This window comes from Canis lupus, chromosome 19 (genome assembly GCF_048164855.1).
Source record: "Canis lupus baileyi chromosome 19, mCanLup2.hap1, whole genome shotgun sequence".
NCBI lineage: Eukaryota > Metazoa > Chordata > Mammalia > Carnivora > Canidae > Canis > Canis lupus.
The window spans coordinates 10146349-10172112 of NC_132856.1; the positions used below are offsets into that span (position 1 = coordinate 10146349).

Consider the following 25764-nt stretch of genomic DNA (forward strand, 5'->3'; position numbering starts at 1 on the left):
CTTTCTTTGGTCCAGGGCATGGATCCTGGAGTCCTGGAATCGAGTCCCACATTGAGCTCCCTGCATGGAGCCTGCTTCTCTTTCTGCCTGTGTCTCTGCCTCTCTGTGTCTCATGAGTAAATAAATAAAATCTTTAAAAAAAAGCCCTGGGGGGATCCCTGGGTGGCGCAGCGGTTTGGCGCCTGCCTTTGGCCCAGGGCGCGATCCTGGAGACCCGGGATCGAATCCCACATCGGGCTCCCGGTGCATGGAGCCTGCTTCTCCCTCTGCCTGTGTCTCTGCGCCTCTCTCTCTCTCTGTGACTATCATAAATAAATAAAAATTTTAAAAAAATTAAAAAATTAAAATAAAAAAAGCACTGGGCTCTACCCTTGCATTTTGTGATTCTGCTGGTTTAGGGTTGGGCCCTCAGATTTATATATCTAAATTTCTAGTGATGCTGCTGATCCAGGAACCCCACTTTGAAAACTGCTGTTATAGCATAGCCATGAGGCAGTTAACTGGCTCTCTCAATATGTGACTGTGGACAACTTATTTCCCTTGAGCCTGTTTCCTCACTGGTAAATAGGTGTAATAATCTCTGCCTCATAGGGTTAGGAGGACAATATGCGGTAATGCAGGTGAAGCATTTAGCAGGGTGCCTGAAACATAATTGGTATTCAATATGCGATGTTTACTGAAGCTACCAACAGAGGACTAATCATGATGCTAATAGTTTATACTTGTATTTGGAATGTACTTACCTACTTATCTGTCAGGTATACAATTTGTAATGTTTTCATAGGGTAACTCATTTGCTCCTCCTTAACTGACTCCATTTTGCATTCAAGGAAACCAAAGCATGGAAAGTATGAAGTAAGGGCACACAGCTAAGGTAGTGAAGCTCTGCATCCGAGTTAGGTTGGGCCTGAGCCCACACTCTTTCCCCGGACACTGTCTTGCCATGGGGCCCACTCTGTGGTGTTAGGGCTATTTGAGCAGGGACCGCAGCTCATGTATTCATCAAACATTCTCCAAGAGTCCTGTTCTGTGACAAGTCTGGTAATGAGGCTGGGATGCAGGGATCAATAAGACCTCCTTCTTCTCCATGAGATTACAACCTTGTGCCCCATAGGTTCTAACTGCATGATTGGAATGTGAAAACGTATTCTCTGAAACACGGATGCTTGTATTAGATTGATTGGAAAGTTTGTTTAAATTGAAGATTCCCAGGCACACTTGGGTGGCTCAATTGGCTAAGTGACTGAATCTTAATCTCAGCTCAGGTCTTTATCTCATGGTTGTGAGTTCAAGCTCTGCATTGGGCTCCACACTGGGCATGGAGACTACTTAAAAATTGTGGGGTTGCCTGGATGGCTCAGTTAGTTGAGCATCTGTCTTTGACTCAGGTCATGATCCCAGGGTCCTTGGATCAAGCCCTGCATCAGGCTCCCTGCTTGGTGGGCAGCCTGCTTCTCTCTCTCCTTCTGCTGCTCCCCCTAGCTTGTGCTCTCTCTCTCTCTCTTTCTCCTCTCTCTCTCTCTGTCAAATAAATAAGTAAAATCTTTTTAAAAAAATTGCAGATTTCTGAACTCCACCCCCAGGCAGCTAATCAGAGCCCTGGGGGTGGGGCCCAAGAGCCTGCACTTTACCAGGCTCTCAGGGTGCCTCTGATATACACTGACATTAACCAGAGGCCAATAACACCCCTACTGGAGGTTGCCTGTCTCATTCAGAATTTAGTGGGATGAAAATAGTACTACTGTAGTAAAAAAAAAAAAAAAAAAAAAACAAGCCAGGGTATTGGGTTTTCTAGGCACAGGACTATTCCAAACATACCCAGATTCATCTGAATCTCAATTATCTTAGCTCAGATGGGGATGTGCTCTTTCCTGACAGGTGCTGGGAGTTCCATTCACTTTTTCTAGGCCAATGTCTATTTTGATTACTCTTCACTCAACTCATCCCTACAAATTCATTTTGTGTTCCTCCCTCACAACTCATCCTTCCATTATTTTTTTCATTAAAAAAAAAAAAAACAAAAACACAACTCAGAAAGTTGGTTAGGCCACCAGCTGCCCTGAACAGGTGGTTAGGGGAATGGTGGTCAAGTTTTATAGAGGCAGCTATTGGTGGAAAACAGAATTCATTAAAGTGATCAACAAAACAAGTGCCAAATGTATTTATAGGTCAGGCAGGGAAGTACTAACCTGTGAAGATAGTCACTCAGTGCTCCCATAAGAGGTGAACTCGGGAGGCTTATGTGCTAGAAGGGGAGGGGAGTCATCGTAGTTAGGCTCATTAACGGTTGATGGTGCTCTCTGGATCCCATGGAATGAGTGGGATGGGCTTTAGGATGTTGAATCCTGAGTCATGGGAGAGTGCCCTCCTACCTATAATCTCTTTCCTATATTAATAGTCATCTTTTCCTGGTTTAGAAACCTCAAGATCCATTCTCAGACATGTTTTCCCAGTTGCTGCTGGTATATGTTAGCCAAGACCTATAGCTCTTTTGTAAATAATCCTTTTTCCTCCCAAAGCACAGGCGACACTACCCTGCTCAGGCCATGCTGAGACTAGACCCCTACAGTTACTGGTTGAGAAGCAGTGATGAGAGAAGCAATGAGGGGACAGAGTGGGAGGAGGACAAGGATCATTTTATGGGAGTCTACCTCAGGTGAGTCCTTTTTACAGTCTCCAGGCAGTGGAAGCTTCTCTCTAGGATAAACAGGGGTTTGTGGAGAGCACTGCTGACTTAGAAGTTTCCAGAGAGTTTGAAACTTAAGATTCTCTAGCGCACTTAGTCTCTTTGGGCTGCTATAGCAAAACTACCATAGATTGCGTAGTTTATAAACAAAAGAAATTTATTTCACACATTTCTGGAGGCTGGGAAGCCCAAGATCAAGGTGCTAGAATATTCAATTTCTGGTGAGAACCTGCTCCCTGGTTAACAGATGGCTGTCTTTTCTCTGTGTCCTCACATGGCAAAAGGGGCAAAGGAGCTCTCTAGATATAAGGGCACTAATCCCATTTATAAGGGTTCTGCTCTCATGATCTAATTACCTCCCAAAGGCCGAACTCCTAATACGAGCATATGGTGGGTTAGGATTTCAAGATGTAAATTTTGGAGGGACACAGATGGACCATAGTGTGAATCTACCTAAATGTCTACATCTCAACATGAAGAGATAAGAATTTAACTTCTTTTTAACTGTAACCCTAACCAAATTGTGGGCCTGTTTTTGTTTTTTTTTTTTTTTTTTTTAAGATTTTATTTATTTATTCATGAGAGATACACAGAGAGAGGCAGAGACACAGGCAGAGGGAGAAGCAGGCTCCATGTAGGGATACTGACATGGGACTCAATCCCGGGTCTCCAGGATTAGGCCCTGGGCTGAAGGTGGTGCTAAACCGCTGAGCCACCCGGGCTGCCCAGTGGGTCTGGTTTTGAGCAGAGTCTGGCCTCTCACTATAGAAAATATGGGTCTTGGGGCACCTGGGTGGCTCAGTCAGTTAAGCATCTGCCTTCACCTCAGGTCATGGTCCCAGAGTCCTAGGACTGAGCCCTGCTTCGGGCTCCCTGTTCAACAGGGAGTCTGTTTTTCTTCCTCTTTCTCTGCTCCTCCCCCCACTCAGGCTCTCTCTTTCTCTCTCGTTTACTCTCTCTCTCAAATAAATAAAATCTTTAAAGAAAAAAAGAAAATAGGGGCCTTTTTAGGTACTGCCAGGAAGGCCCTCTGGCTTTTTATATATATCAAAACTTATATGGCTTGAGCTTATTTTCTTTCTTCAGAGCTTCTTTAGAAATGAATAACGGCCAAATGATAGCTCAGTCCTTATTATTACAACTGCCTTTGTATCTTTCAAGTACCAGAGGTATTGTCTAGGCTAGTGCACTACCTTCCACTAGCATTCCATCTCAATTCATAATAGACAAGTATAATTGTGGTGCTACAGCATGACAAAGCATCCTGTCACATCAACAATGGGGTATTCGTTGTCATACAATTTGCTAACACTATCCTGAAGATCTGTTTCCCAGGGCCTATTTCTGGGACCAACTACAGTAGTTTTGGTTTTCTCAGAAGTAGTCCATGAGACACGGGTTTGAGTGCAAGTAGTTGAATGAGGAAGTGATCCCTAAAAGAACCTATAGAGGAGTGAAGAAATGAAATAAAAGAGTGCCATTTCAGGATGCATTAATGAGCAAATGGTTGCTGTGGGAAACAGGCTCGATTCTTCTGGGGACCTCTGGAAGACCATGACAGGATTGGATGATAGATGCTTCCAGGGGCTCTAACTCCCTGGCACATCAGCCTTCTGATCAGACACTGGCATGTTTCTGTATCCAGAGGAAGCCCCTGAGCTTTCAGAAGGAAGCTGTTGGCATGAATAGGAATGAGTGCATATGGGATATGGGCGGTGCGCTGACCGTTGCTGCTACACCAACATTTCAAAACCCTTATTTTGAAGTTCTGGTTCATCTGTGATGGAGTAGCTGGTGTCAGTCTTAGCTTCTCACCATTCCTAACTGTACAAACTAGGCGACGTATAAACTGCAGCAGTGAACAGTGGCTAATGTAGGCAGTGATTCTTGAGGAGAGAAGCTGACAAGGTGAGCCCCACATTCCCAGTGATTCTCTCCCTGAGGACACTTTTCAAACTGCAAGGCATGGGATAGAACCCAAGCATAGAATAGGTAGAGAAAACAAAGGTTGGGGCTTGAGGCTATCAAGTGGCTAGGATTTAGGGTGGCTGAGTACCAGGGAGAAGAAAGCCTTGGAGAAAGAGCCCCAAGAAAATCTGCCAACATTAGAAACAACAAATATCTTGCTGAGAAAATTAAGGAAGTCTCAAATTAAAGGAGAGAGATTTTATGTTTATGGATGAAAAGGTGTTTATATTCCCACCAACAGTGCATGAGGGTTCTCTTTCCTCCACATCTTTGCCAACACTTGTTATTTCCTTTTTTTGAAACTAGCTGTTCTGACTGGTGTGAGGTGATATCTCTTTGTAATTTTGATTTGCATTTCCCTGGTGATTAGTGATGTTGAACACCTTTCATGGACCAGTTGGCCATTTGTATGTCTTCTTTTTTTTCTAAGATTTTATTTATTTATTCATGAGAGACAGAGAGAGAGAGGCAGAGACATAGGCAGAGGGAGAAGCAGGCTCCCTGCATTTGTATGTCTTCTTTGAAAAAAGAAGTCTATTCAGATTTTCTACCCATTTTTTAATTGGTTTGCTTGGTTATTTGCTATCAAGTTGTGTGAATGCTTTACATATTTTATTTTTTAAAAGATTTTTGGAAGATTTTTTTAAAAGATTTGCTTTATATATTTTATATATTAATCAGATATATGATTTGCAAATATTTTATCCCATTCCATAGGTTGCCGTTTCACTTTGTTGATGGTTTCTTTGCTGTGCAGAAGCTTTTTAGTTTGATACAGTCCTACTTGTTTACTTTTGCTTTTGTTGCCACATCCAACAAAATCCTTGCCAAGACAGATGTTGAGGAGCTTACTGCCTATATTTTCTTTTAGGAGTTTCATGTTTCAGTGATCTCATGATTTTAACTTGATTACTTCTGTAACAACCTTATTTCTAAATAAAGTCACCTTCTGAGGTGCTGGGGGTTAGGACTCCAACATATTTTTGGGGGGCACAGTTTCAACACTTTATAGGATGTTGAGACAGAAAAATTCTTCCTCACTATACTCTAAACTGCACCAACTCCCTGCTTCTTCCCTTTGAAGTGGCTGCTTTCTCTTATATCCCAACATGAGTGACAGGGGTGACATCCAGTTAGCACTTTCCTTTCTCCTTTGGGGCAAGCTTCCTCTATCCTCTAACAGAAACATTATTAAGAAGCAATCAAACGAAAATTTTAGTGATATAGAGGAACAGGTAAATACTGAAGGGTATTTCATGCTTTTGTTTCTATTCCTTGTGGAGAGTTAGAGAAACTACTTTGTGGGAAGAGAATGCTGCAGCCAGCCAGTAGTACTGTGTCCTTTGGGTGACAGCTTGTCTGGTCTGTCTGCTGCGTGATGAAGGAAGCAAATGACTAAGAAGTCCCCTCACCTTCTCTACAGATTGTCCAAGAGATTCTTGAAAGCATGGTCTTTTGTCACTTTTGTATCCCAACAGAAAGTGGATAGAACTTCAAATTTGGGTAAATTTATGATAAAAGTCTAGTAAAAGGATTAGTTACAAAGATGTGGGAATGGTGTGAGGAAAATATGAGGGACTAAGTAGTGCCTGAGACTAGTGACAGGAAACTATTATCATTCCCTAGCCAAGAGGTTGAGTAAAATAATTACTTAGAAAGGCCTTGACAGGACCTCTTGAAAGTTTTAATTTTAGTCCAGTTAAAATACAGCGTAATATTAGCTTCAGGTGTACGGTATAGTGATTCAACACTGCCATACAATACCTGGTGCTCATCGCGATAAGTGCACCCCTTAGTCCCCATCATCTGTTTAACCCATCCCCCCCCACCTCACTCCTGGCAACCATCAGTTTGTTCCCTATAATGATGAGTCTATTTCTTGATTTGTCTTTCTCTCAATTTTTCCCTTCCCTTGTTTTATTTCTTAAATTCCACATATGAGTGAAATCATATGATATTTGTCTTTCTCTGATTTATTTCACTTAGCATTATACTCTCTAGCTCCATCCACGTCATTGCAAATGGCAAGACTTCATTCTTTTTTATGGATGAGTAATATTCCATTATATACACACACACACACACACACACACACACCATATCTTCTGTATCCATTCATCAATTGGTGGACACTTGGACTGCTTCCATATCTTGGCTATTGTAGATAATAAAATCAATTCCTATTTTAAAACTTACTGGAGGGGCACCTGGGTGCTCAATTGGTTAAGAATCTGCCTTTAGCTCATGTCATGATTCTGAGGTCTTGGGATCAAGTCCCATGTTTGGCTCCCTGCTCAGTGGGGAGTCTGCTTCTCCCTCTCCCTCTGCCCTTCACTGCCCCCCGCCCCCAGCTCGTGCTTGCTCTCTTGTCTTCTCTCTCTCTCTCTCTGCACAGTGTCTTTCTCAAATAAATAAATAAAATCTTAAAAAAATAAAAATGTAATCGTTCCCCACTGTTTTTAGATAAAGACATGACTTCTTTGCCTGCCATCAAGCCTCTTCCCAATGTAGCCCCTGCCTTTTGACAAGCTGTGTGCTATAAGGGAGGCAGTGTCTATGTCCAGCACCAAAGCTGGATTAAGATCATTCTAAGCTAGTCATGATGGCCCTGTTCTCTCACTTATGATTCAGATTTGGGCAGGTGACACATTCCTGGAGAATGGAAAGTTACAGGAAGTCTGCTGCGAGCTTCTATAGAAGTTTCCTTGTTGGTAGAAAGAGATGCCATTTCTTCTTCACATGCAAGTTGTCATGCCTGGAACTGCAGCAACTAGTCTATAGCCATGTGAGCAGCTGGCCTGAGGTCAATGCTGCCTCAGAGAGCAGATTAAAGACATGAAAAGAATCTGGGTCCTTGATGTTATTACACAGTCACTGACTTAAACCCGGGAACCATGGACCTCTCATCGTCTTGTAATGAGATATAATAAATTTTCCCTAATATTTAACCCAGTTCAGCAGAAAGTATATTACTTTTTTTTTTTTTTAGCAGATTCATTTATTTGTTCTAGAGAGAGAGAGCACACGAGAGTGAGTGGGGGACGAGGCAGAGGGAGAGAACCTCCTCCAAGCAGACTTCCTGCTGAAGTTTTATTTATTTATTTATTTATTTATTTATTTATTTAAAAAAAATTTTTTAATTTATTTGTTTATGAGAGAGAGAGGCAGAGACACAGGCAGAGGGAGAAGCAGGCTCCATGCGGGGAGCCTGACGTGGGACTCGATCCTGGGTCTCCAGGATCAGGCCCTGGGCTGAAGGCGGTGCTAAACTGCTGAGCCACTCGGGCTGCCCTTTATTTATTTTTTTATTTTATTTTTTATTTTTTTTTATTTTTTTTTTAATTTTTTTTTTTATATTATTTATTTATGATAGGCACACAGTGAGAGAGAGAGGCAGAGACATAGGCAGAGGGAGAAGCAGGCTCCATGCACTGGGAGCCCGATGTGGGATTTGATCCTGGGTCTCCAGGATCACGCCCTGGGCCAAAGGCAGGCGCTAAACCGCTGCGCCACCCAGGGATCCCTATTTATTTTTTTAAAGATTTATTTATTTATTCTAATGAGAGAGAGAAAGCTTGTATGCAATTCGGGGGAGGGGCAGAAGGAGAGAATCTCCAAATTGATCAAATCAATTCCTTTTTATTTTTTTAATCATTTTTAAGTTTTAATTTTAATCCAGTTAAGACATAGCATAATATTAGCTGTATTAGCTAATACAGTCTATTAGCTATTACAGTCTAAGAATGAGCTATTAGCTCAGACTCTCTGCTGAGTGGGGATCTCCATGCAGGGCTTGATCCCACCACCCATGAGATCATGCATGACCTGAGCCCAAACCAAGAATCAGAGGCTCTACCAACTGAACCACCCAGGTGCCCCTGAAAGTCTCCTACTTCAATTAATATGTTAAGCACATATTAATGTGCTTTTGGATGGACTGTGCTCTCTACTAGAATGCTTGATTGCTCGATGAACTCCTACTCATCAGTCAGAACCCCAATCCACTGTCATCTTGCCTGTAACAAACTTTCTTCTTTCTTTAAGAGTTTAGTTATTGCCTCCCTTGGAATCCCCTAACATTTGGCGTCATGACAGGAGAAACTGAGTACATCTAGTTTTTTTCCTTTTTCTTACCAGAAGACACCAACCAAGTTCTTGTGACCTGAAAGTTGGGGTTTATGTTGTCCTAAGGATAATGAACTCGCTTTTACAAAAGAGTTTTTATTAAAGAGCTTTTGAAACATATGAAAGTAGAGAGAGTAGTATCATGGCCCCAGTGGCTCTTTCACCCTGTCTCAACAATGGTCAATATTTTACCAATCTTATTTCCTCCATTACTACACTTCTGTTTTCCTGGAGCATTTTATTTTTTTTATTTTTATTTTTTAATTTTTATTTATTTATTTATGATAGTCACAGAGAGAGAGAGAGAGGCAGAGACACAGGCAGAGGGAGAAGCAGGCCCCATGCACTGGGAGCCCGATGTGGGATTCGATCCCGGGTCTCCAGGATCGCACCCTGGGCCAAAGGCAGGCGCCAAACTGCTGCGCCACCCAGGGATCCCCCTGGAGCATTTTAAAGGAAATCTTAGGCATGATATAATTTTATCCATTAAAACTTTAGCATACAATGGGGCACCTAGGTGGCTTAGTTGAGCATCAGACTCTTGGTTTCAGCTCAGGTCATGATCTCATTGGTCATGGGACTGAGCCCTGCATGGGGAATCCCCACTCAGCAGGGAATCTGCTTGGAGATTCTCTTCCTCTGCTCCTCCCCCCACTTGCACACAAGCTTTCTTTCTCTCTAGAATAAATAAATCTTTGAAAAAAATAAATAAAACTTCAGAATACATGTTGAACTAATCAAGATTTTAAAAAATGACTAGTTTTTGTTTTGTATTGTTTTTAGAAGCTACATTCAATTGTTTATTTATTTTAAAAAAATTTTTTTAAATTTTATTTATGATAGTCACACAGAGAGAGGGAGAGGCAGACACAAGCAGAGGGAGAGGCAGGCCCCATGCACTGGGAGCCCGACGTGGGACTCGATCCCGGGTCTCCAGGATCGCGCCCTGGGCCAAAGGCAGGCGCCAAACCACTGCGCCACCCAGGGATCCCCATTCAATTGTTTATTAACCTATTTAATAAATATATACAAGTTATTACTGTGTGCCAGGTCCAGTCTCAGCTCTGCTGTTATTGTGCTAAGCAAGGATGATAAAAGTCCCAATCTTCACAAAGAAACACATGACAAACAAATTAGTTTTAGAGAGTGACAAAATGAAGAAATAAGACAGGGTCATGTGACAATGACTAGGACAGGGAGGGCGTTATCTTATTTTGGGTGACCAGAACAGTAACAGCCCAAGATTAAGAATGGGGCTCTGGAGCCTGGTTTCAAATCCCAGCACTACCACTTCTCAGCTGTGTGACTTGAGCAAATCACTTAAACTCTCTGAGGTCATAAAGCAGCTGCCTTATAGGGTTGTTGGGAGAATTAAATGGGTTAACAGATATAGAGCACTTAGTAAAGTGCCAGGCATGCAGTAATTGCTCAGTAGATGTGGGAAGAAAAAAAGCAAAGACTTTTGAAGGAGGCAACTTTATGTATGTATGTATGTATATATGTATGTATGTATATATTTATTTATAAAGTAGGTTCCATGGCCAACATGGGGCTTGAACTCAAATTCTGAGATCAAGAGTCACATGCTCCACCAACTAAACCAGCTGGGTGCCCCTGAAGGAGACAACTTTTGAACTGAGACCTAAATAATGAGAAAGAATTAGCTGTATGAAGATCTGCGAAGAGCATTCTGCAAGAGAAAAGATACCGAGGCAGGGATGAACTTGGTGTATTTGAGAAGGAGAAGGGATGCTTTCAGAATTTGGAGAGGCAAAACTGAGAGTGAGAAGGGCAGATTAATGGCAGGAAAGGTGAGCAAGAGTCAGGTCGTGAAGGGGTGGGCTTGCAGGCTTCTGTTGGGAATTCAGACTTTCTTTAAAGGACAACAAGGAGCTGCTAGAGAGTTTCCAGTAGGGGAGTGACCTGAACTATACCTGTTTGGAACAATTACTGTCTGGCTTCCATGGCTTCCATGTGGAGAATGGATTTGGAGTGGGGACAAAAGCTGAGAAACGAGCTAAAAGCTTTACCCAGAACATGTGCAGAACCTGGAACAAGAGGCCCCTATACCATGTGTTTAAATATTTAACAGTTAAATCAGGTAAAGAAACTTTAATAAAACATGTTCTATCCTCCTACCTTGACACTATCCCTTCATAATGTCAAAATTGAAAAATATGTGTAAAGCCAGTTTGTAAGACTGAAAGTCAACAAAATACTCAAGATGACTGAGCTTAATCATTGTGAGTTGTGTGTGTTGTTTATAGACTTTTGATGTTTTGAAGAATAATAAAATGATACATCATTTATAAATAACTGTGTGTGTGTGTTTTGTTTTATTTTTTTTAGATTTTATTTATTTATTCATGAAAGACACAGAGACAGAGAGAGGCAGAGACACAGGCAGAGGGAGAAGCAGTCTCCATGCAGGGAGCCTGGTGTGGGACTTAATCCCAGGTTCCCAGGACCACGCCCTGGGCTGAAGGCGGCACTAAACTGCTGAGCCACCCGAGCTGCCCTATAATTTTGTATTTATTCTAGTAATTTCTTTTTCTTGCGGTCCTTTCAGAAATATCACTAATTACTTTTAAGTCAGGTTTTTCACATAATGTGTCCTATTGACAGTAATCCTATCATAGGGTTAAAGATTTATTCAAAATATGTGAATTTGAATATATTTTCATCCAAAATGTAATTTAAGCAAATGTAAAATATTATAATTAAAAATTTTTAATTCATATTTTATCAAGTTATTTTTCTTCTAAATATGCAAAATTGTTAAAATGAAAAGGCAAAATATAATTACACTAAGTGAATGTTAAATTTTACAATCAAAATTATTTAGAGAAATTTGGAATTAGTTTTTTTAAGGATTTTATTTATTTACTTATTTGAGAGGGAGAGAGCAAGTGAGCAGGAGGAGGGGAAGAGGGAGAGGGACAAGTAGACTCCGTGCAGGATGCAGGGTTCAATCCCACAACATGAGGCTCCAGTTCACTTGGAGATCACGACCTGAGTTGAGATCAAGAGTCAAATACTCAACCAACTGAGCCACTCAGGTGCCCCTGAAATTAGTTTTTAAAAATTTAATTAAATATCATTAAATGCTTTGTTGTACAAGAATCCACTGGATTCATACTATCTGAGGGGAAGGCTCTGACAAACTGATTTGTCTCTTCTATTATGTAAGCGATTCCACCATTCAGATCCTCCCCACAGTTGGAAACAGTGTCTGTCTTGAGTGTAAGCAGTGGCACAAGCTACTGAAAACCATTAGGATGTGCTTGTCTTTTCTTTAGAGATGTGGACGAGCTTGCCCTGAGTCATGAGAGTGGATGTGTAGGATTATAGGATGAAAACAGTTCCAGGACTGAGTGTCAGATCAGCAATAACAGAAGTATCTGTGTATCTGTAAAATGGGGATATTGGCACCCATCTCATTGGGTCATTGAAAGGATTAAAGGTAATAATGTATTATAAAGCCCCAATATTTTGTTTTTTCCTTATTGCACAAAATAACATTCAAATAAGTTGGGCTTAGATAGATTTGGTTCTTGCTAGAGGTGATGGCTAGGATGTTAGTTAAAATAGTTTGGATTTGGGCGGCCCCGGTGGCGCAGCGGTTTGGCGCCGCCTGCAGCCTGGGGCGTGATCCTGGAGACACGGGATCGAGTCCCACATCAGGCTCCCTGCATGGAGCCTGCTTCTCCCTCTGCCTGTGTCTCTGTCTCTGTGTTGCACATGGATAAATAAATAAATTAAAAAAAAAAAAAAACTACACATTTAAAAAAAATAAAATAGCTTGGATTCTTGGGACAGATTTTTAAAAAATAAATTAGTACTATTTTATCGTAAAAATAATACCATATTCAGTAATACTTAGTTCAGCCAATATGGTAGACTGAATTAATGACAAAATATCTTTTCTCCAAGTTCACACTCACAGAAATGTTTGGAAATGTTGCCTACTAAAAAGTCATTTCCTCCTCCTACCTGTTCTTCCTTCACCATTGCAAAAGTTCACTGCCCAGTATAGAGACTGGAAAATGTCCAGATTCACTTTTCCTGCTTCTCTCATGGATAGTTTATAGGCAGGTTCTGGCCAATGGGACTTGAGGGAAAGTCTGCAAGGGATTCTGGGAAAGGTTCCCCACTATGATAGCAAGGGATGCATGGAAAGAAATGTCTTCTTCTTCTCCAGGCAGCACCATGTCTTCTTCAGCCAGGTTATGACTATGATGAAGAATATTACAGTTGGATTGAAGAGGAGAAGGATGGAATTTCTTGGGTCCTTGATGTCATTGTTGAGTCACAAAGTTAACCTAAGAATCCTTAAACTCTGCGGTACATGCAAAGATGCAAAGAGGGTCAGAATCCATTCCATCTCCTTGGGATTAGCATCCCAAGCAAAGAAATGATTTTATTTTTTAATATATTTTTAAAGACTTTATTTATTTGAGAGAGAGAGAGAGAACAAACAGTGGGGAGGGGCAGAGGGAGAGAGAGAGAGAAAGAAGCAGGTTCCCTGCTAAGCAGGAAACTCAATGCAGGGCTCAATCCCAGGAAGTGGAGATCATGACCTGTGCCAAAGACAGATACTTAACTGCCTGCGCCCGCAGGAGCCCCAAGGAAATTATTTTAGTTTTTTTTTTTAAGGTTTTATTTATTTATTCATGACAGACATAGAGAGAAAGAGAGGCAGAGACACAGGCAAAAGGAAAAGCAGGATCCACGCAGGCTGCCCAGGAAATGATTTTATTTTATTTTTTTTTATTTTTATTTATTATTTATTATAGTCACAGAGAGAGAGAGAGAGAGAGAGAGAGAGAGAGAGAGGCAGAGACATAGGCAGAGGGAGAAGCAGACTCCATGCACCGGGAGCCCGACGTGGGATTCGATCCTGGGTCTCCAGGATCGCACCCTGGGCCAAAGGCAGGCGCCAAACCGCTGCGCCACCCAGGGATCCCAGGAAATGATTTTAAAAATTGGTCTAGGGCAGCCCTGGTGGCTCAGCGGTTTAGCACCGCCTTCAGCCCGGGGTGTGATCCTGGAGATCCAGGATCGAGTCCCACGTCAGGCTCCCTGCATGGAGCCTGCTTCTCTGTCTGCCTGTGTCTGCCTCTCTCTCTCTCTGTGTCTCTCGTGAATAAATAAATAATATCTTAAAAAAAAAAAAAAAGGTTGGTCTAGGGTTGATGATATCCATAGGCCCTGCCAGACAAAGTGTGACATATCTCTGTAGAGTATTTGTATAATCCACTGTCTCCATAGTTTGCTTTTTCTAAATGTCATGTAATTGTTATTAAACAGTATGTAGCCTTTTTTAGAGTGGCTTCTTTCACTACCAGTAATGTCCATTTAAGATTGGACATGTCTTTTCATGGCTTGCTAGCTCATTTCTTTTTTAGTACTGAATAGTATTCCATTGTCTGGATTTACCAGTTTATAACATCCACCCCCCTACTGAAGGACATTCTTGGTTGCTCCCAAATTTTGGCAATTATGAATAAAACTGCTATAAACCTGCATGTGCAGGTTTTTGTGTGGACGTATGTTTTCAACTCCTTTGGGTAAATACCAAAGTATGTGATTGCTAGATCGTATGGTAAGAATATGTTTACGTTTATGTGAATCTACCAAACTGTCTTCCAAAGTGGCAGTATGATTTGCATTCCCATCAGCAATGAATGAGAGTTCCTGCTTTCTCACATCCTCATCAGAATCTTGATAGGGATACATCTACATCTATATTGAATCTACAGAGGACTTCGGGTAGCAAGGACATTTCAATAATATTAACTCTTCCAATCCATGAACACACAATAGCTTTCTTTTTTTTTTAAGATTTTATTTATTTATTCATGAGAGACACAGGCAGAGGGAGAAGCAGGTTCCTTGCAGGGAACCCAACGTGGGACTTGATCCCGGGACTCCAGGATCATGCCCTGAGCTGAAGGCAGATGCTCAGCAGCCCAGGCATCCCCATACAATAGCTTTCTATTTATTTGTGTCTTCTTCAATTTCTTCTATCAATGTCTTGTAGTTTTTGGTATCTTTCACTTCCTTGGTTAAATTTATTTTTAGGTATTTTATTGTTTTTGATGCTACGTGGTATTGTTTGTTTCTTTTTCAGATAGTTCATTGTCAGTGTATATAAATGAAACTGAATTTTATATGTTGATTTTGTATTCTGAAACCTTACTGAATTTATTTATTAGTTCTCACAGGTTTTGGACTCTTTTTTTTTTTTTTTTTTTTAAAGGAAACTCTACCCCCAATGTGGGACTCAAATTCATGGCCCTGAGATCAAGAGTTGCATGCTCTACAGACTGAGCCAGCCAGGTGTCCCAGTTTTGGAAGTCTTTAGAATTTGTCTATATAGAAGATCATACCATCAGCAGATAATTTCACTACTTTCTTTCTAATTTGGATGCCTTTTATTTACTTTTCTTGCCTAATTGCGCTGACTAGGATCCATTACTATGGTGAATAGGAGCAGTGAGAGTGGGTATACTTGTTCCTGACTTTAGAGGGAAAGCTTTCAGCCTTTATAACACCGAGAATGATGTGAGCTGTGGCTTTGTCATATATGGCCTTTATTAAGTTATGTTCCTTCCATACCTAATTTGTTGAGAGATATCATGAAAAGATGTTGAACTTTGTCAAATGCTTTTTCTGCATCTATTGAGATGATCATATAATTTTTATCTTTCATTCTATTAATGTAGTGTGTTATATTTATTGATTTGCATGTGTTGAATCATCCTTTCATTCCAAGGATAAATCCCACTTGATGATGATGCATGATCCTTTCAATGTGTCATGGAATTCGGTTTGCTGATATTTTGTTGATGATTTTTGCATCTGTGTCCACCAGTGATATTAGCCTGTGGTTTTCTTTTCTGGTATTATCCTTATCTGGCTTTGATATCAGGGTAGTGATTGTAATAAAATAAGGTTGGTAGTATTCCCTCCTCTTCAGCTTCTCAGATGAGTTTAGGAAGGTTTGACACTAATTCTTCTTTAAATGTAGAATTTAACCAAGCAGCCATCTGGTCCTGGGCTTTTTGTTGTTGATGTTAGGACGGTCTTGATTACTGATTCGGTATCCTTACTCACTATTGGTCTTTTCAGATTTTCTATTTCTTCATGAGTCAGTCTTGGCAGATTGTATGTTTCTATGAATTTATTCATTTTTTTAGATGGTCCAATTCGTTGACATGTAGTTTTCATAGTAGTCTCTTATGAACCTTTGTATTTCTGTGGTATTAGTTGTAATGTCTCCTCTTTCATTTCTAATTTTATTTATTGGAGTCCTCTCTTTTTTTATTGGTAAGTCTAGCTAAAAGTTTTTTAAATGTTTATCTTTAAAAAAAAAACTGACTTTTAGCTTTGTTGATTTCTTCTGGTGCTTTTCCGTTCTCTGCTTCATTTATTTCTGCTCTGATTTTTGTTATCTCCTTTTTCTGCTAACTTTAGGTTTGTTTGTTTGTTTTTTCTTTTTTTTAAAGAATTTATTTACTCATGAGAGACACAGAGAGGCAGACACAGGCAGAGGGAGAAGCAGGCTCCCCACAGGGAGCCGGATGCGGGACTTGATCCTGGGACTTCAGGACCACACCCTGGGCCGAGGGCAGGCGCTATACCGCTGAGCCACCCAGGGATCCTCAGCTTAAAAACACCTTAAGGTTTTTTTAGTGCCTTAAGGTGTAAAGTTACATTGTTTATTTGAGATCTATCTTTATTTTATTTATTTTAAAAAAGATTTTATTTACTTATTTGACAGAGCACACAAGGAGGTGGGCAGCAGGCAAAGGGAGAAGGAGAAGCAGGCCCCCTGCTAAGCAGGGAGCCCAATGCAGAGCTCAATCCCAGGACCCTGGAATCATAACCTGAGCTGAAGGCAGATGCTTAACCGAGTGAGCCTCCCAGGTGCCCTATGAGATCTGTCTTTATTTTTAATATAGGTATTTATCACTATAACCTTTCTCTTAGGATAGCTTTTGCTATATCCCATAAATTTTGGTATGTTGTACTTCCGTTTTCATTTGTTTAAAAAATGTGTTTATTTCCATTTTGATTTCATCTTTGACCCACTGGTTGTTGAAATCCTAGCAAATCAAGAGAAAAAGCTAATAGAACTAGTAAGCAATTTAGCAAGGTCCTTAGATACCTGTCAATATAAAAAAATCAGTTGTATTTCCATATAGTAGAAATATAGTTTTCATCTCTGGTGCAAAAAACAGTACTATTTACAATAACACCAAAAAGAACCATGAAATGGATATAAATCTAACAAATGCTGTATAAAATGTGTATGCTAAAAACTACAACTACAAGACACTGATGAAATAAATAAAAGAAAACTTAGGCAAATGGCAAGTTATACCTTGTTTCCAGATTAGAAGACTCAATATCATTAAGATGTCAATTCTTCCTAAATATATTTATAGATTGAATACAATCTATTTCAAAATTCTAGCAGGAAATTTGGTAAACATCAGCAAGCCAATTCTAAGAATTAAGTTGAAAAGTAAAGGAACTGGAATAGTCAAAATAATTTTGAAAAAGATGAACAAAGTTGGAAGACTCATACTACTTTATCTCAAGTCTTATATAAAGCTACAGAAAGAAGTCAGGGCACCTGGGTGCCTCAGTCAGTTAAGCATCTGACTTCAGCTCAGGTCGTGATCCTGGAGTCCTGGGATTGAGTTCTGCATTGGGCTCCCTGCTCGGCAGGGAGCCTGCTTCTCCCTTTCCCTCTGCTGTTCCCCTTGCTTGTACTCTCTCTGTCAAATAAATGAATAAAATATTTAAAAAATATATATAAAGCTACAGAAGTTGAGATAAACTGGTATTAATGAAAGGATAGATCCAGATCAATGGAACATGAGTTCAGGAAACAATTCAAACATGTGATCAGCTTATTTTTTAGGCATCTTTATTTAGTTACATTTCACATGCCATAAAATTTACTTATTTAGAGCATATAATTCTTTGGTTTTAGTATATTTACAGGGTTATACCAAATATCACCAAAATCTAAGTGTAGAATGTTTTAATAATCTCAAAAAGAAACTTCAGACCCTTTAGCAGTCAATGAGTGAGTTATTACTCACTCACCCACTCCTCTAACTTAGGTAGCCACTAATCAATCTACTTTCTTGTGTGTATGGGTTTGCCTATTCTGGACATTTCATATAAATGATATCCTACAATATGCATTCCTTTTGTAACTAGCTTCTTTCACTTAGCATACTATTTTCAAGGTCCATCTGTGTTGTGTCATGTATTAGTACTTCATTCTTTTCGTTTTTTTCACTTCATTCTTTTCATGGCTGAATAATATTCCATTGTATAACCATGCATGTATATTTTTTGCATGTAGTTATTAGTTGATGGACATTTGGGTTGTTTCCTTTTTTTTTTTGGCTATTGTGAATAATGGTGCTCTGAACATTCATGCACAAGTTTTTTTGTGTACATTTGTTTTTGTTCCTCTTGGGAAGAACCTGAGCTTGGAACATATGGAGAGAATTCAGTTGCCCCCAAATTAAGTTGAATTGTGTGCTTAGGGTATGTAAAGCTCCAGATGGGCAGTTTAGAACCAATGTGGGAATCCCTTTCCATGGCATCTGCTAGTCTTTGAGAATTCCTCAGGAGCAATACTTAGGCTTGTTATAGTCTTTCTGTGCCCTAAATCTAAGGTTCTGGTCTAATTACTGTTCTCCTATGCTAGGAGAGGAATTGCTGGGTCATATAGCAACACTATGTTTAACATTTTGAGAAACTTACAAATTGTTTTCCAACATAGCTACTGCACTTTACATTTTCACCATCAATGTATGAGGGTTCCAATTTCTCCACATTCTTACCGGCACTTGTTATTATCTGTCTTTTTAATTTTAGTCACTGTAGTGGGTGTGAAGAGGTATCTCATTGTGATTCAATTTATTTTTTACAAAAGTGCAAAGGCTGTTCAGAGGAGAAAAGATGGTCTTTTTAATAAATATTGCCAGGGCAATTGTATATCAGTATGCAAAAGATGAACCTCAATCCTAACCTTTTATCACAAGTAAAAGTTAACTCAAAATGGATTATAGACGGGTGGCTGGGTGGCTGTCAGTTAAGTATCTAACTCTTGATTTCAGCTCAGGTCATGATCTTAGGGTCCTGGGATTTAACTGTGCCCCAGGCTCTGTACTCAGCGAGGAGTCTGCTTGAGGATTTCTTTCCCTCTCCCTCTGACACTCCCCCAAATTGCAGGCATGCTCCTTCTCTCTCTCTCTCTCTCTCAAATAAATAAAATGTCTTTAAAAAATGGATTCCAGGATGCCTGGGTGGCTCAGTGTTTGAGCCTCTCTGCCTTTGGCTCAGGTCATGATCCTGGGGTCCTGGGATTGAGTTCTGCATCAGGCTCCCTGCAGGGAGCCTGCTTCTCTCTCTGCTTGTGTCTCTTCCTCCTCTCTCTCTCTCTCTCTCTCTCTCTCTATGTCTCTCGTGAATAAATAAAATCTGGGCAGCCCAGGTGGCTCAGCGGTTTAGCGCCGCCTTCAACCTGGGGCATGATCCTGGAGACCTGGGATTGAGTCCCATGTCGGGCTCCCTGCATGGAGCCTGCTTCTCCCTCTGCCTGTGTCTCTGCCTCAATCTCTCTCTGTGTGTCTCATGAATGAATAAACAAAAATCTTTAAAAAAATAAAATAAAATCTTTAAAAACAGAATAAAATATTTAAAATAAATAAATGATGGATTACAGGCTTACATTAAAGGCAAAAACTCTAAAAATTCCAGGAGGAAACATAGAGGAATATTTTATTATCTAGATCAGGCAAAAACTTCTTAGATATTATATAAAAATATAATCCATAAAGTAAAAAAAGATAAATTAGTTTTTAAAACTAAGAATCTTTGCTCTTCAAAAGATATTGTTAAAAGAATAAAAGAATGAGCTACAAATTAGGAGGAAATATTTTCATAACACATATCTAATGAAGGACTTGTATCCATAATATACAAAGAACTCTCAAAACTTTATAATGATATAGTTAATAGCTCAATAGAAGTAGGCAAAAGATTTGAACAGACACTTCAGTGAAGAAAATAAGTACATGAAAAGATGCCCAACATTGTAGTTATTAGGGAAATGAATTAAAACCTTAATGAGATACCCACTCAAATGGCTCAAATTAAACAAAAAATACAACGTCCTAGTGAAGATGTGGAGCAACTGGAACACTTATATCTTGCCGGTGGAAATGCAACATGGGACACTCTGGAAAACTGGCGGTTTCTTACATAAAGTTGAATATATATTTACCATGTGACTCAGCAGTCTCACTCTTAAGTATTTCTGCCGGAGATAAAACAACTTACGCTCATATAAACATGTATGCTTATAATAGCCTTATTTATTTATTTATTTATTTAAATATTTAATTTATTTATTCATGAGAGACAGAGAGGGGCAGAGACATAGGCAAAGGGAGAAGCAGACTGTGGAGAGCCTGATGTGGGACTTGATCTGGGACCCCAGGATCACGCCCTGAGCCAAAGGCAGACACTCAAACACTGAGCCACCCAGGCCTCCCTAACAGCCTTATTTATAATTGTCAAAATGTAGAAACAATTCAAACGGCCCTCAGCTGGGTAAATAGATAAACTATGGTTCATCTCTGCAGTGGTTCAATACTCAGCAATTAAAAGGAACCAACTAGTGATATACCCAACAGCATGTTTGAATGGCAGATTGCATTATGCCATGTTAAAGAAGTCTTACTCAAAGGGTACACACTATATGATTCCATTTATGTGACATTGTTGAAAAGTCAAACCAATATAGACAGGAAACAAACAAGTTGCCCAGGGTTTAGGGTGTGGTGAGGAGCCAACATCAAAGGGATAATAGGAGATTTGGGGGATGAGGGAACTGTTCTGATTTTAACTGTGGCAGAGGTTACAAAACTGTATATATTTGTTAATACTGAAGACAGTGAATTTTATTGTATGTAAATTATAGCTCAATAAATCTGACTTTAAAAACTTACACTTTGGGGGGCTTTAGTTAGAAGATAGAACTAAAAATACATAGAGACAACAACAAAGATGGAAGACTATGTTTTTTTTTTTTTTTTTAAGATTTTATTTATTCATGAGAGACAGAGAGAGAGGCAGAGACACAGGCAGAGGGAGAAGCAGGCTCCATTCAGGGAGCCCGATGTGGGACTCAAGGATCATGTCCTGGGCTGAAGGCAGTGCTAAACACTGAGCCACCCAGGCGTCCCTCCTTTTTTTTCCAAGATTTTTTTCCATTCATGAGAGAGAAAGAGAGGCAGAGACTCAGGCAGAAGGAGAAGCAGGCTCCCCACAAGGAGCCGGATGCGGGACCTGATCCTGGACCCCAGGATCACGCCCCCAGCCAAAGGCAGTCGCTCAACCACTGAGCCACCTAGGCGTCCCAGAGAATATGGTTCTAAGTAAAAATGTTTTAAAAAAAATTTTAAGTAGTTTCCATGACCAGCATGCAGCCTAGTGCAGGCCTTGAACTCATGACCTTGAAATCAAGACCTGAGCTGAGATCAATAGTTGGCCACACAACCGACTGAGCTGCCTAGGCACTCCTACGTTAAAATATTCTAAGATCTGTTTCTGCTTAGGAGGATTATAGAGATCTTGATTTACTTTAGATATCATATTATGTGCACATATTTTATTTTATTTTATTATTATTATTTTTTTAAAGATTTGTTTATTCATGACAGTCACAGAAAGAGAGGCAGAGGCAGGCTCCTTCCAGGGAGCCTGATGTAGGACTTGATCCTGGAACCCTGGGATCAGAGCCTGAGTGGAAGGCAGATGCTTAACCACTGAGTCGCCCAGGCACCCTTATTTTATTCTTTTTAAGTGCACATATTTTAAAATGTAGGGATGATGTTGGTTGGCATTGGTGGTATAGTGATAGATGGGCAATGAGGAGGGCACTTGATGGGATGAGCATACTATACATGCTATATGTTGGCAAATTGAATTTAAATTAAAAAATGAAAAAAAATGTAGGGATGACCAATAAAGGGTAGAAAGAAAATAAAGGCATCTCTTGCCTTATATCGGTAATCTGTTAGAATAAGATGTTTTGTGTGAAAACAGACTGGAATGAAACCTGGTTCCCATTACGTTAAATGGGAAAAATGATAACTCATGACATTTCAACATCAAACCCCAAACAATTTCTCAAAAGAGAGATAAAATATAGTGTGTCACCTGCGTACAAGCAACGATCTATCACATTAAGATTTAATATGATTAGACCATTGCTTCCATGTATTACTGGCAAAGGATAGACATAAAGACCTATAAAATAGAATAGATAACCCAGAAATAAACCCTCACATATATGGCCAGTTGCTTTTCAACAAAGGTGCCAAAACCACTTAATGGGAAAAGGACAGTCTTTTTAATAAATGGTCCTGGAATAACTGGATAGCCATATGCAAAAGAACAAAATTGAACCCTTACCTTATACCATAAGCAAAAATTAACTCAAATGGATCAATTGGCCCAAATGTGAGAGTTGAAACTATATAACTCTTAGAGGAAAACATAGGGGAGAAGCTTTATGACATTGGATTTGGCAATGATTTCTTGGATATGACACCAAAAGCACAGGCAACAAAAGAAAAAATTGATAAATTGGACTTTAACAAAGTTTAAAACATTTCTGTATCAAAGAACACTAATCAAGAGAATGAAAGTCAATTCATGAATGGAAGAAAATATTTGCAAATTGTATCTGATAACAGATTACTATTCTGAAAATATGAAGAACTCTTACCACTCAACAATGAACAACCCAATCCAAAAATAAGAAAAGAAAAAAAAAAAAAAATAAGAAAAGGATGTGAATAAGTTCTCTCTTTTTTTGTATGTTTTTTATTGGAATTTAATTTGCCAACATATAGCATAACACCCAATGCACATCCCAAGTGCCCCCCTCAGTGCCCATCACCCAGTCACCCCAACCCCCCGCCCACCTCCCCTTCCACTACCCCTTGTTCGTCTCCCAGAGTAAGGAGTCTCTCAGGCTCTGTCGCTGTCACTGATATTTCCCACTCGTTTTCTCTCCTTTTCCCTTTATTCCCTTTTACTATTTTTTATATTACCCAAATGAATGAGATGATGTAATGTTTGTCCTTCTCCGATTGACTTATTTCACTCAGCATAATACCGTCCAGTTCCATCCACATCGAAGCAAATGGTGGGTATTTGTCGTTTCTAATGGCTGAGTAATATTCCGTTGTATACATAGACCACAGCTTCTTTATCCATTCATCTTTCGATGGACACTGAGGCTCCTTCCACAGTTTGGCTATGTGGACATTGCTGCTAGAAACATCGGGGTGCAGGTGTCCTGCCGTTTTCACTGCATCTGTATCTTCGGGGTAAATCCCCAGCAGTGCAATTGCTGGGTCGTAGGGCAGGTCTATTTTTAACTCTTTGAGGAACCTCCACACAGTTTTCAAGAGTGGCTGCACCAGTTCACATTCCTACCAACACTGCAAGAGGGTTCCCCTTTCTCCACATCCTCTCCAACATTTGTTGTTTCCTGTCTTGTTAATTTTCCCCATTCTCACTGGTGTGAGGTGGTATCTCATTGTGGTTTTGATTTGTATTTCCCTGATGGCAAGTGTTGCAGAGCATTTTCTCATGTGCTTGTTGGCCATGTCTGTGTCTTCTTTGGTGAAATTTCTGTTCATGTCTTATGCCCATTTCATGGATTGTTTGTTTCTTTGCTGTTGAGTCTAATAAGTTCTTTATAGATCTTGGTTACTAGCCCTTTATCTGATATGTCATTTGCAAATATCTTCTCCCATTCTGTAGGTTGTCTTTGAGTTTTGTTGACTGTTTCTTTTGCTGTGCAGAAGCATTTTATCTTGATTAGGTCCCAATAGTTCATTTTTGCTTTTGTTTCCCTTGCCTTCCTAGATGTATCTTGCAAGAAGTTGCTGTGGCCAAGTTCAAAATGGATGTTGCCTGTGTTCTCCTCTAGGATTTTGATGGATTATTGTCTCACATTTAGATCTCTCATCCATTTTATCTTTGTGTATGGTGAAAGAGAATGGTCTAGTTTCATTCTTCTGCACATGGCTGTCCAATTTTCCCAGTGCCATTTATTGAAGAGACTAGACAGTTCTCTAAAGAAGATACATGAATGGTCAATAAGCACATGAAAATATCTTTAACATATCCTTAATAAGGATGCCTGGGTGGGGGCAGCCCGGGTGGCTCAGTGGCTTAGCGCCACCTTCAGTCCCGGGTGTGGTCCTGGAGACCTGGGATGGAGTCCCACGTCAGGCTCCCTGCATGGAATGGAGCCTGCTTCTCTTCTGCCTGTGTCTGTGCCTCTGTGTGTGTGTGTGTGTGTGTGTGTGTGTGTGTGTGTGTCTGTCTCATGAATGAATTAAAAAAAAAAAAAAAAAAAAGGATGCCTGGGTGGCCCAATGGTTTAAGTGTCTGCCTTGGGCTCAGGGTGTGGTCTCAGGGTCCTGGGATCGAGTTTCGCATCAGGCTCCTCGCAGGGAACCTGGTTCTCCCTTTGTCTATGTCTCTGCCTCTGTGTCTCTCATGAATAAATAAAATCTTAAAAAAAGATATCCCTAATCATTAGAGAAATGCAAATTAAAATCACAATGAGATACCATTTCAGGGGTGCCTGGGTGGCTCAGTTGGTTAGGCGTGTGCCTTTGGCTCAGGTCATGATCTTGGGGTCCTGGGATCAAGCCTCACATTGGGCTCCCTACTCAGTGGGGAGTCTGCTTCTCCCTCTCCCTCTGTGCTTTCTCTCTCTCAAATAAATAAAAAAAAACTTTAAAACAACAAAGATACCATTTCAACAACTATTATAAAATACAAAAAAATGAATACAAAGTATTGGAAAGGATGGGAAGAAATTAGAACCCCTGTACATTGGTGGTTGGAATGTAAAATGCTGTAGCTGCTGTGGAAAACAGCTTGGTGGTTCCTCAAAGAGTTAAACATAGAGTTACTATATGATAGAGTGTTCCACTTCTAGGTTTATACCCAAAGAATTAAAAGCAGGACATTTGTACCCAAATGTTTATAGCAAATTATTCCCAACAGCCAAAAGGTGGAAACAACACAAATGTCTATCAACAGACAAGTGGATAAGGGGCACTTGGCTGGTACAGTCAGTAGACCATGTATGTGACTCTTGATCTTGACCTTGGGGTTGTTAATTTGAGCCCCACATTGGGCATATAGATTACAAGAAACAAAAAAACCATAAAAGTGGGTAAACAAAATGTGATATATACATAAATGGAATATAAGCCTTACAAAGGAATAAAATTTTGATACACTCTACAGCATGGATGAACTTTAAAAACATTATGTACAGGGTGCCTGGGTGGTGCAGTAAGTTAAGCATCCGACTCTTGTTTTCACTCAGGTCATGATCTCAGGGTTGTAAGATTGAGCCCTGCATCAGGCTCCTTGCTCAGTGCAGAGTCTGCTTCAGATTTCCCTTCCATCTCCCTCTACCCCTCCTCAAATCTTTAAAAGAAGTTATGCTAAGTAAAATAAGCTAGACATGAAAGGGCAAATATTGTATGATTCCACTTAGATAAGGTACCTAGAATAGGCCAATTCATAGAGATAGGAAGTAGATTAGAAGTTACTAGGTCTGGGGGACATAGGAAAAATAGACAGTTATTGTTTAAATGGTACAGAGTTTCAGTTTGCAATGATAAAAAAAGTTCTGGAAATGGAAGTGGTAGTGGTTGCACAATGTTGTGAATGTACTTACTGCCATTAAACTGTACACTTAAAAATAGTTAAAAGGTCGGGTGCCTGGATGGTTCAGTCAGTTAAACGTCCAACTCTTTGTTTTGGCTCAGGTCATATTTCAGGGTGATGAGATGGACCCCTGCATTGGGCTCCATGCTGGGTGTGGAGTCAGCTTAAGATTC

General features: G+C 40.1%; 2 long non-coding RNA genes across 4 annotated transcripts in view; one reads left to right on the top strand and one right to left on the bottom strand.

Annotated features, from left to right (window-relative positions):
- Positions 1–25764, top strand: part of LOC140609888 (uncharacterized) — a 51486-nt gene that overhangs the window by 12291 nt on the left and 13431 nt on the right. For 2 of the 3 annotated variants that reach the window (XR_012011602.1, XR_012011601.1), the window contains exon 4: positions 2520–2656. This is a non-coding gene — a long non-coding RNA (uncharacterized lncRNA). Of the gene's footprint in view, positions 1–2519; positions 2657–7285; positions 7732–25764 lie in introns of those variants that run through there. The other variant, XR_012011603.1, reaches the window with a different exon arrangement.
- LOC140611261 (uncharacterized) lies at positions 11637–13212 on the bottom strand. Its single transcript, XR_012012540.1, has 2 exons — positions 12773–13212; positions 11637–11791 (listed from the first exon to the last, which is right to left on the bottom strand). It is a non-coding gene; the product is annotated as an uncharacterized lncRNA (long non-coding RNA).